The sequence below is a fragment of the Lactuca sativa genome, chromosome 8, assembly GCF_002870075.4.
Source record: "Lactuca sativa cultivar Salinas chromosome 8, Lsat_Salinas_v11, whole genome shotgun sequence".
NCBI lineage: Eukaryota > Viridiplantae > Streptophyta > Magnoliopsida > Asterales > Asteraceae > Lactuca > Lactuca sativa.
This window is the reverse complement of record NC_056630.2, coordinates 250165802-250175660: the sequence shown is the minus strand read 5'-3', so window position 1 is coordinate 250175660 and position 9859 is coordinate 250165802. Positions and strand designations below refer to the sequence as shown.

General features: G+C 31.7%; 1 pseudogene; it reads right to left on the bottom strand.

Annotated features, from left to right (window-relative positions):
• Positions 1-1803: 1803 nt before the first annotated feature.
• Positions 1804-7785, bottom strand: LOC111889307 (eukaryotic translation initiation factor 5A-like; annotated as a pseudogene).
• Between the last annotated feature and the right edge of the window lie 2074 nt (positions 7786-9859).

Below are 9859 nucleotides of genomic sequence, written 5' to 3'. Positions count from 1 at the left end.
GCGAATGAATCGTTGCAAGAGACATAATGATGAGATGAGTTGTTTTTGTTGGCAAAAGTAAAAGTACCTGCTTCATGACATTTTTTGGCTAAGTGCACATCTTTCATGTTTTAGACACAAAAAATGTATGAATAATCTAGAAGTTATTGATGTTTCTTAACAATTTTATTGTTTTCGAATGAAATTTGTTGATTGTTTATGATTAGTGTGATTATAATTGAAATATGGTTGCCACTATGTGTTTTAAAAGCAAGTATGAGGATATTTTATGAAAAAAAAAAGTATGATGTATTTTGTGAAAAAATGAAAGTATGAGGGTATTTTGTGGAAAAACGAATTATGATGGTATTTTGTGAAAAAAACGGAAGTATGATGGTATTTTGTGAAAAAAAAATGAAATTATGAGGGTATTTTGTGAAAAATAGAAGTATGATGGTATTTTGTGAAAAAAAACGAAATTATGAAAGTATTTTGTGAAAAAAAAAGTATGAGGGTATTTTGTGAAAAAAACAAAATTGTGAGGGTATTTTGCGAAAAAACGGAAGTATGATGGTATTTTATGAAAAAACTAATTTATGAGGGTATTTTGTGAAAAAACGGAAGTATGATGGTATTTTGTGAAAAAAATGAAATTATGAGGGTATTTTGTGAAAAAACGGAAATATGATGGTATTTTATGAAAAAACAAACTTATGAGGGTATTTTGTGAAAAAACAGAAGTATGATGGTATTTTGTGCAAACGAAATTATGAGGGTATTTTGTGAAAAAAACAGAAGTATGATGGTATTTTATGAAAAAACCAAATTTATGAGGGTATTTTGTGAAAAAAATGGAAGTATGATGGTATTTTGTGAAAAAAACAAAATTATGAGGGTATTTTGTGAAAAAAACGGAAGTATGATGGTATTTTGTGAAAAAAAATGAAATTATGAGGGTATTTTGTGAAAAAAATGGAAGTAATATGGTATTTTGTGAAAAAAAACGAAATTATGAGGGTATTTTGTGAAAAAAAGAAGAGAGTATAAGGGTATTTTGTGAAAAAAAAACAAAATTATGAGGGTATTTTGTGAAAAAAAAACGGAAGTATGATGGTATTTTATGAAAAAACTAATTTATGAGGGTATTTTGTGAAAAAACGGAAGTATGATGATATTTTATGAAAAAACAACTTTATGAGGGTATTTTGTGAAAAAACAGAAGTATCATGGTATTTTGTGAAAAAAACAAAATTGTGAGGGTATTTTGTAAAAAAACAGAAGTATGATAGTATTTTATGAAAAAAACAAATTTATGAGGGTATTTTGTGAAAAAAATGGAAGTATGATGATATTTTGTGAAAAAAAACGAAACTATGAGGGTATTTTGTGAAAAAAACCGAAGTATGATGGTATTTTATGAAAAAATAAATTTATGAGGGTATATTGTGAAAAAACGGGAGTATAATGGTATTTTATGAAAAAAAAAACTAATTTATGAGGGTATTTTGTGAAACAAATGAAAATACGATGGTATTTTGTGAAAAAAACAAATATACAATGATATTTTGTGAAAAAACAAAATTATTAGGGAATTTTGTGAAAAAAAATGGAAGTGCGATGGTATTTGATGAAAAATAAACGAAATAATGAGGATATTTTGTAAAAAAATGGAAGTGTAATGCTATTTTGGGTTAAAATGTAATGTTTGTGCAATTTTGGGTTAAAAATGAAAGTAGGCTGTCATTTGGGTTCAAAACAAAACTTTTCTACAATTTTAGGTTAAAAATGAAAGTAGGTTGTCATTTTTGTTAGTGTTGTGTTAATCTACACATAAGTTTGATGGTTTTTAAAATTGTTGGACGATTTTGCCCCTGTGCCAAAGATGGTAATCCTCAAGTACTTAAGGATAGGGAAGTTCAAGTCGCATAAATAATAAGACAAAAATCGAAGAATTTCAATTCCTAATTTTGACAAGTCACATAAACATTCGTTACATGATAAAACAAAATAAAAACATGACTTGTTTTTCTGTTTTCTCCAAATGTCCTTGAAAGCACAAATATGTTCCTCTCCCATTGTTGACATAACAATCATAACCAGGTCCTTCCCCTCTCCAAATCCATCCTTTATCTGTGCATCAACTGATGGGTTTTGAACACTATATCATTCCTATGGTGTACATGCAAACCCTAATAGCATTGGATCTAGTTTACCTAATGAACATGCAATTGATTATCCAAAGCCATAAACCCTAGATCTAATTAACTATAACTGAAATTTGGGTTTAGATCATACCTTTGATTGTTATATAGCAATAACAATCAATCTTTGGCTTCTAGAAAACTTAGTGCCTTAAGTGTTGCACCTCTAATGGAGTCACAAACACCACTAAGCAACTAGGATGAAGAGGGAGGAGAGTGGAGGCACCAAAAACGGCTGGAAACCCTAAAGGAAGTATTCACCATGTTTTTGGGGCCATAAGGGTTCCTTATATATGTTGGCTATTAGGGTTTACAACTAGGAAACCCTAATCTGACTGCTTAAGCCCTAAGCAGCCCATTGACTCCCTCTTTACAAGCCTTGGATGATTTCTAATGGGTTTTCCATTAGATTTCGCCCACTCCAAACTTCTATGGAGTCCATTAGCCCATTTATGTAATTATCTTATAATTACACAATAAGTCCCTTATGGTTAATTAATCTCTTTTAGCCACAAAATTAATTCTTAATTAATTCTTGACTAATATTAATTAAACATTATGATTTCTCCTTTAATATATTATTTTTATAATATATTAATAAATCATAATTAAACCTTTCTCTCCTTAATTCATCCTACATATTGCTATGGTGAAGGCAACCCAAAAGGACCATGCTCAGAATCGGGTCAAGTACATACCAAAATAGTTATGGACTTAGACACTAATCCAACAGTCTCCCACTTGGATAAGTCTAATAACTATTCTGTATTACTTCAGAACCTTATCAGCAATCATATCTTTCAACAGCCGTTTTCAACTCTGATCTTATCAGATACACATGTCCTTTAGATAAGGGATTATATATTCCTCCATTCTTGATATCGTATAGACAAGTCAAATCATTCTCTCTGTCTATGTTCTGTTTTCCCGATTTCCGATTTATGATGACTTTGACTAATTGAACGAAACAAATCAGTCCCGGCTTGGCCAAGCGCTTAGGTTTCATCACTAAATCATCGAGGGGCCCACAGATATCACTTTTATCCCACTTTGGGTAAAAAGAATGGATAAACTTCGACTCAAATGCTCACATGCATTTACTCATCAAATCACACACAACAATAAGTTTTATAACACCAAGTTACTGGTGTTTACTTATTATCAATGCGCAACCGATCAGCAAATAGCAATTCACACGTCTTGGTTTCAAGACTATATAATGTTATCGTCTCATAATCACTCGTGATACAATCCATGAAGTGATTCATGTGAGCGTGGGTTTAATCCAATATTTTAATCTTATTAAAACACTCATGAACTCTGCAGCAAACTTGTGCTATTTCTAGACACTTTAGACAATCTACAGACTCTTCATGACAGTTTTGCTTCATACCTACTTCCAAAGTATGACCGGATGTGGAGGTTTGAATAACCGGGTTATTCTGGAAGTCAAAACATGCAAAGTGAAACTCAACGATAATACTTAATCCTATATGGCCCCAAACTTGTGAGTATAAATAAAACACTTCTTATTTAGTCACCATATTGATTACTCATTATTCATTGCTTAATGTTTCGGATAATTAACTAATTACTTGAATTATGACAACAAATGTCCCATGCTCTGAGCATGCACACTTTGTTTGCCTATGGTTCATACTTTGTGAAATAGATCAATTGAAAACTTTTCCAATGATGCTCATTTCACAATTCCTTTTCCTTATTGTTAGTGTATGAATACAATTTCTTACCACTATTAGAATATATTAGATTCTAACATTTTATGCAACGATCCTTTCGTGAAGTTATAGCACAAAAGTCACATAAGACCCGGTCAATAACTTACACATGACTCTATTGGAAATTGTTACAAAACAATTCCATAGATGTTATGTCTCTCTCTCTCGAAGCACACTTCTTTGAACATCCTTCTTTCATAAAAGTTTATAATCTTAGACATTAATTCCTACTTTCCAACTCCCAATAAGGAAACATTTCCATATTTGCCATATGACAAGTTATTCTTAATAGAATATTATCTATTCATAATAATGTCGATATGATCCATTCAATACTATACTTCCAACTACTCACAAGCGACCAATCCTCAGCGAACTTTGGATTGTCCTTTGATAGTTGTTTAACTATTTAGTCAAAACCGGATCTAGTCTCTTTTTCCTCTTAATGCGCTTGGCATTTGGAAAATTTTAGAATGGTCAAATATTATAGCATATGCAATTGATCCTATACCCGAAGCGTATTGGACACGATGCATAATGTTTCACACATAAAGGCATGATACTTTATCATCCTTTTGCCATAATATTTTCGTTAACCATGTTCTTACAATTCAAACTATGAAGAGGGATGTCGTAGTCATAATCAAAATTTGAGAACAAACTACGTATCCTTGACTAAATTTATTAACATTTCTCGATCTAAGCTTTAGATTTTGAAACGAAGTATAATATTCTCTCCCTTAATTATAGAAAAACAATTTTTCAACCCTTGTGACTTTGCAAAGTATAACTCTTGTTTTCTATAATTAACATTGCTAACTCACAATACTTAAAATAATAATCATGCTCCCACTTACATGATGATTATTACCTTATTAGCATAACTTTGATGCTCCCACTAGCTTTGACATTAATTAAGAAAACACTTGAACTTCTAGAAAAACAATATTTATTAAATTTCCTAAGTTCATATTTCTAATACCTGATGCTTTGATAAGCCTTTATCAAGCTTCTTAAACTCATACACCTTTCTTTAAATAGCTTATATGTGTGTCTATACAATTCTAGAACTCAAGTTACTAAGTTCCAAATGTTCAAACCAATTGCCAAATCTCACAATTCAAACTAGGAAAAGGGATGTCGTAATGATAATCGAATTTGAGAACGCAATTTTCACAAACACTATCTCCTTCAAATCTCTCTTAGTGAAAGTATTTCCTCACGAACAGAGGGAAATCTTGTGACACTTAGATTTTGAGGTGTATGTGTTCCTATCTATGTGAATTTATCAAAACAATAATCATAAGACGATGTTTGTGACAAATTCAACTCTTATGGATTGAACTTACTTAATCTTGATTAGTTTCCATTGATTAGGGTATCTTGTCACTATGCAATCCAATTGAGAACTCATAGAACTCATATTGCATAGTCCACTTAAACCAGAATGGCACAGAAACAAAAAAATATGTCAACACGATCGGTTAATCCAAGCCGTGTGCTAGCGAGGATCGATAAGGTTTATTCTTGATTTTCTCTTGAAACTTTTCAAGATCATTTAGACTCCCACTGACCTCTTGACATATAGGATTCTCTTGCCAAGAAACTTTCCTTGACAAAACAAATATTCAAGAGTTATTTGGAAATCCTATCAAGACTAACACTTCAAATGTGCAATAATAAGAACCTTTCCTATTCTTCATTTGATAAGTGTAATAAACCTACTAAAGATATGTTTACTGAATGTCACAATCTTAACTTTAAGACTTGATATTAGAATGAAGTATGATTGACTTCTTGATTTAACCATTTCCACAATTCTCGATTCCTCTTCTTAGAGAAGCAATTGAGATATGGTTCTTAATCACTAAGACTTATCATAAAGCTCAATAAAAGGTACTCTCCCCTCTTCTTAGAATGGTGAAGGCAACCCAAAAGAACCATGCTCATAATCGAGTCAAGTACATACCAAAATAGTTTTGGACTTAGACACTAATCCAACATCAACATCAACATCAATCAATCTCATTCAAAATTAATCACAATAAAACAAAAGAACCACAAAAGGTCCACCACACTCAACTCAATGAATACCACAAAAAGGGTATTCATGTCTTTTTGCACAAACAAGACCCCCCGCCCTGTATTCTACATTCTTGGGTGGGACAAAAGTTGAAAATTATGTGTCATTGTCATCAGTCGTATTCTATTATAAGTTCAAGCCAAATTCACAACAAACATAGTAGAACATGTATAATGGATTCTACATTTCTATTTCGCTTTTTCAGAAAGAAAAAATACGTGAGTGAGAAAAGCATCATCGGTAGGGAGTTTGAGGTCATCTTAGGTGTTACCATGGAGGGCCTGTAAAAGCGTAAAAACATAGTTTGATTAGAAAAATTAAGAAAATAATTAAAATGAGAAAAAACAATGATAGTACATTAATCACAATTATGGGATGATGGAACAATATCTTCAAGCTTTTTCCCATTAAAAATGTCGATTGCAACAAAGTGACACTTGACATGACCGTGTTTGCCAGTATTGGAGGTGGAAACTTCCACAACCTAGTACTATGTAAGATTTCACAATATAATAGTGATTAATAATTTAATATTTCTTCAATATATAAATTTATAAATAAATAATATGTCTGAATTGTGATAGTAAAGAAAAATAGCCAATTTAATTAAGGGGCCATCTATAAACATTTGAAAGGCTCATGGATAGTGGAGATACGTTGTAAAAGAAAAGGGTTATGGAATATGGATTGCTATGTGGTACAATTATAAAAAAGAAGCTTATGTATGACGTATATAAGGCACATTCATATATGTACACAAGACACGTACATATGCTGGTCATACAAGTATGTCAAATCCCAAAAGCAAACAAAAATCTAAGCCTATAGCAAGAACAACAAAAAAAAACCCAAAATGCAACAAGAATCCTGAAAGCACTTACATTCGCAATCATAGAACATCACATAATAAAATTTATATACAACTCGATACATAATATGAAGCATTTCTATTATGCAAAATCAAGACATTCAAACTTGTTTGACTCGAAACAGACGAAAAGCAACAAAAACCCTAACCCTAACAGCATAATTGAAAAAACAATTCGACGCAAAATTATCTAAAAATTAACACAATTAAATAAAGTATATAACTATGCAACACAAGAATTTTCCAAAACAAAACTGAGATTGAAGAAAGATGTTAACCTTGCAAGCACGATTCTTGATCACGATATAACCATTCTTGTGAATGGTACCGACTTGCTGAGGATATGCCTTGGAGGCTCCGGCATTGGCCTAGGACTCAATATGACGCTCTTCGTCAGTTTGTTGAACTAACCTCAGTTTTTCATATCGGCGTTAATGGAAGCAACTGAAAGTTAAGAAGTAGAAAATCAAGGAAGGATCGATGTTATCTGAAAGAAAACTAACGAAAGAATGAACGCAAATTTTTTTTATTTTGGAAAATAGCTTTATTTGCCGAGAAAATCAAATTATTTAACAAAACTACGTAGTTTTGAGGATACGGGTATACAAGGTTAGGTACGTTTAAGGGTATATTCACTTTATATATATATATATATATATATATATATATATATATATATATATATATATATATATATATATATATATATATATATAGAGAGAGAGAGAGAGAGAGAGAGAGAGAGAGGTAGGTTCCATTGAGATTAAAAATAAAATAGAGATCTCGAGATTCAACCACAGCCACGTATTTAACATCTGCCGCAATAACCTACCAGCGCGGTAGTTCTGGTATAATAATAAATGATTACACAGCGCCGTCCATTCCTTTATCCTCCACCACCATCCCCATCACCATAACTGCTACCGCCACCACCCCTACCACCACCTCTAACACCTGCCGACCCCACTACTGTCACCTCCTTTACTTATACCACCTCTATCTCTGTCACCACCACCTTTTCTGACACCAACTATCGTAATCATATATGATTACTCATTCTGTGAATAGACGTATATGTATAATCATTTATGATTAGGCATATATGTATAAACATGCATAATCCTATATGATTATACCTCTCTGCCATATAATCATTTATAATTAGGCATAATCTGCTGTTGTCGGTACGCTGGAGCGTTAGATCGGCAAGTAAGAAATACGTGGCTGAGGTTGAATCTCAAGATCTCTAATTTTTGTTTAATGTCACGAGAACCGTCCCCTATATATATATATATATATATATATATATATATATATATATATATATATATATATATATATATATATATATATATATATATATATATAGAGAGAGAGAGAGAGAGAGAGAGAGAGAGAGAGAGAGAGAGTAGAAGGATCATTTGAGAACTCAAAGTTTTCCGAGAACCAAATGAAGGCCGTTAGATCAAAATAGTTGAAGGCTAGGATGATTTATGGCATTTTTGTAAATAACTAGGGGAAACAAGAGGCAGGGGCATCTTATTTCACATGAATTGGGGGCATTTTAGAGATAACCTAATATACCGCCTCTGATCGAATAATGTCAAGCCCTTCCCTTCCCCCCTCTCTATCTCATAATCTTGCCCCTCTCCTACCTTCATCCCACCTCCAGTCATCCACACTCCTTAATGTCCAGCTTGTCGATGATGAATCAAAGAAACAACATACCGATAGTGTGATTTGGATCGACAGATCGATTATATTCCCTTCATGTCGTCTCAATCATGCAGCATCCCTTCAACGAATGATCTGCAATCATAGATGACCTCTCCTGTGGCCGATCTACGTTTAACGATTGGCAGACGAGTGATCTACAATCGCAGACGACCTCTCCGTTAGAGTTGAATCGATTGCCTCATCAATTCCTCGTTATCTTAAATTCTAGTTCTTCGAAAGATTTTTGAGACTTAATGCTGCAACAACTAAAATCGAAAATTGTTCTTGTCGGTGGATGACGCCTTGGTGACAGAAGGTAAACAACTACTGCATCGACCACCCTTATTTTCTATCAGATCTGTAAGAAAAGATGAACAAAATGATGCTTTGGTTGATATGATAGAGGAATTCGTTCCAGAGCACCTATATCTACACATCACAGGTTCTAATTTTGTATTTTCTTTTGTAGTTAATCTCTAATCAGAGCATATACATGTGAATTTGTATATGATGTGATTTGCTTTAATTTAATATTTGTGTATGCGTCTTTTCTTCATAAATTCATACATGCTTCTATATGTTATTTATAATCTATTTCATTGAATCAAGATGACAATCATTGTTGCTAGTGACTCCAATACACTTCATATTTTAATTGATTTTATGATAATCGACATATTGGATTTGCTTTATTGCTTTTTTTGTTAATTGGTGGTGGTAGGAGTAAATTAGTCTTATTTAGTCTTTGTTTATTGATTATGTTTATTATTATGCTAGGCGTAACCTCGCACGTTACGCAAGAATGTATTTAAATGGTTAAAATAATTATGAGAAAAAATAGAAATATGTTGAAATTTACGTTTTTAGTCATGTTTTGGGCATTAACCGAATTATCAAATAACATAAAAATCCATCAACTTATAATTTGATACTATCTAATATACTCTATACCTTATAAACTTTATTTTTACATTTATAATATCCAAGATATATTGTAAGTTTTTGTATAACATTAATATAATCTACTTTTCTTATGTCCAATAATATTTTTTTTAGATAAAATAAGAAATAAGTTGTTTTGAATGAACTACTAATAAACAATATTGAACTAATAAATTTGTATTACACTATTTATATTACACCAAAACATCCAAGGTTTCATATATGAACTTTTAAATATTAAACATTGAAATTAAGAATGAAATCATACAAAATATATCATTATACATAAATGATATAAAGATTTTTAAAATAAGTCAATCAGTAAATATGA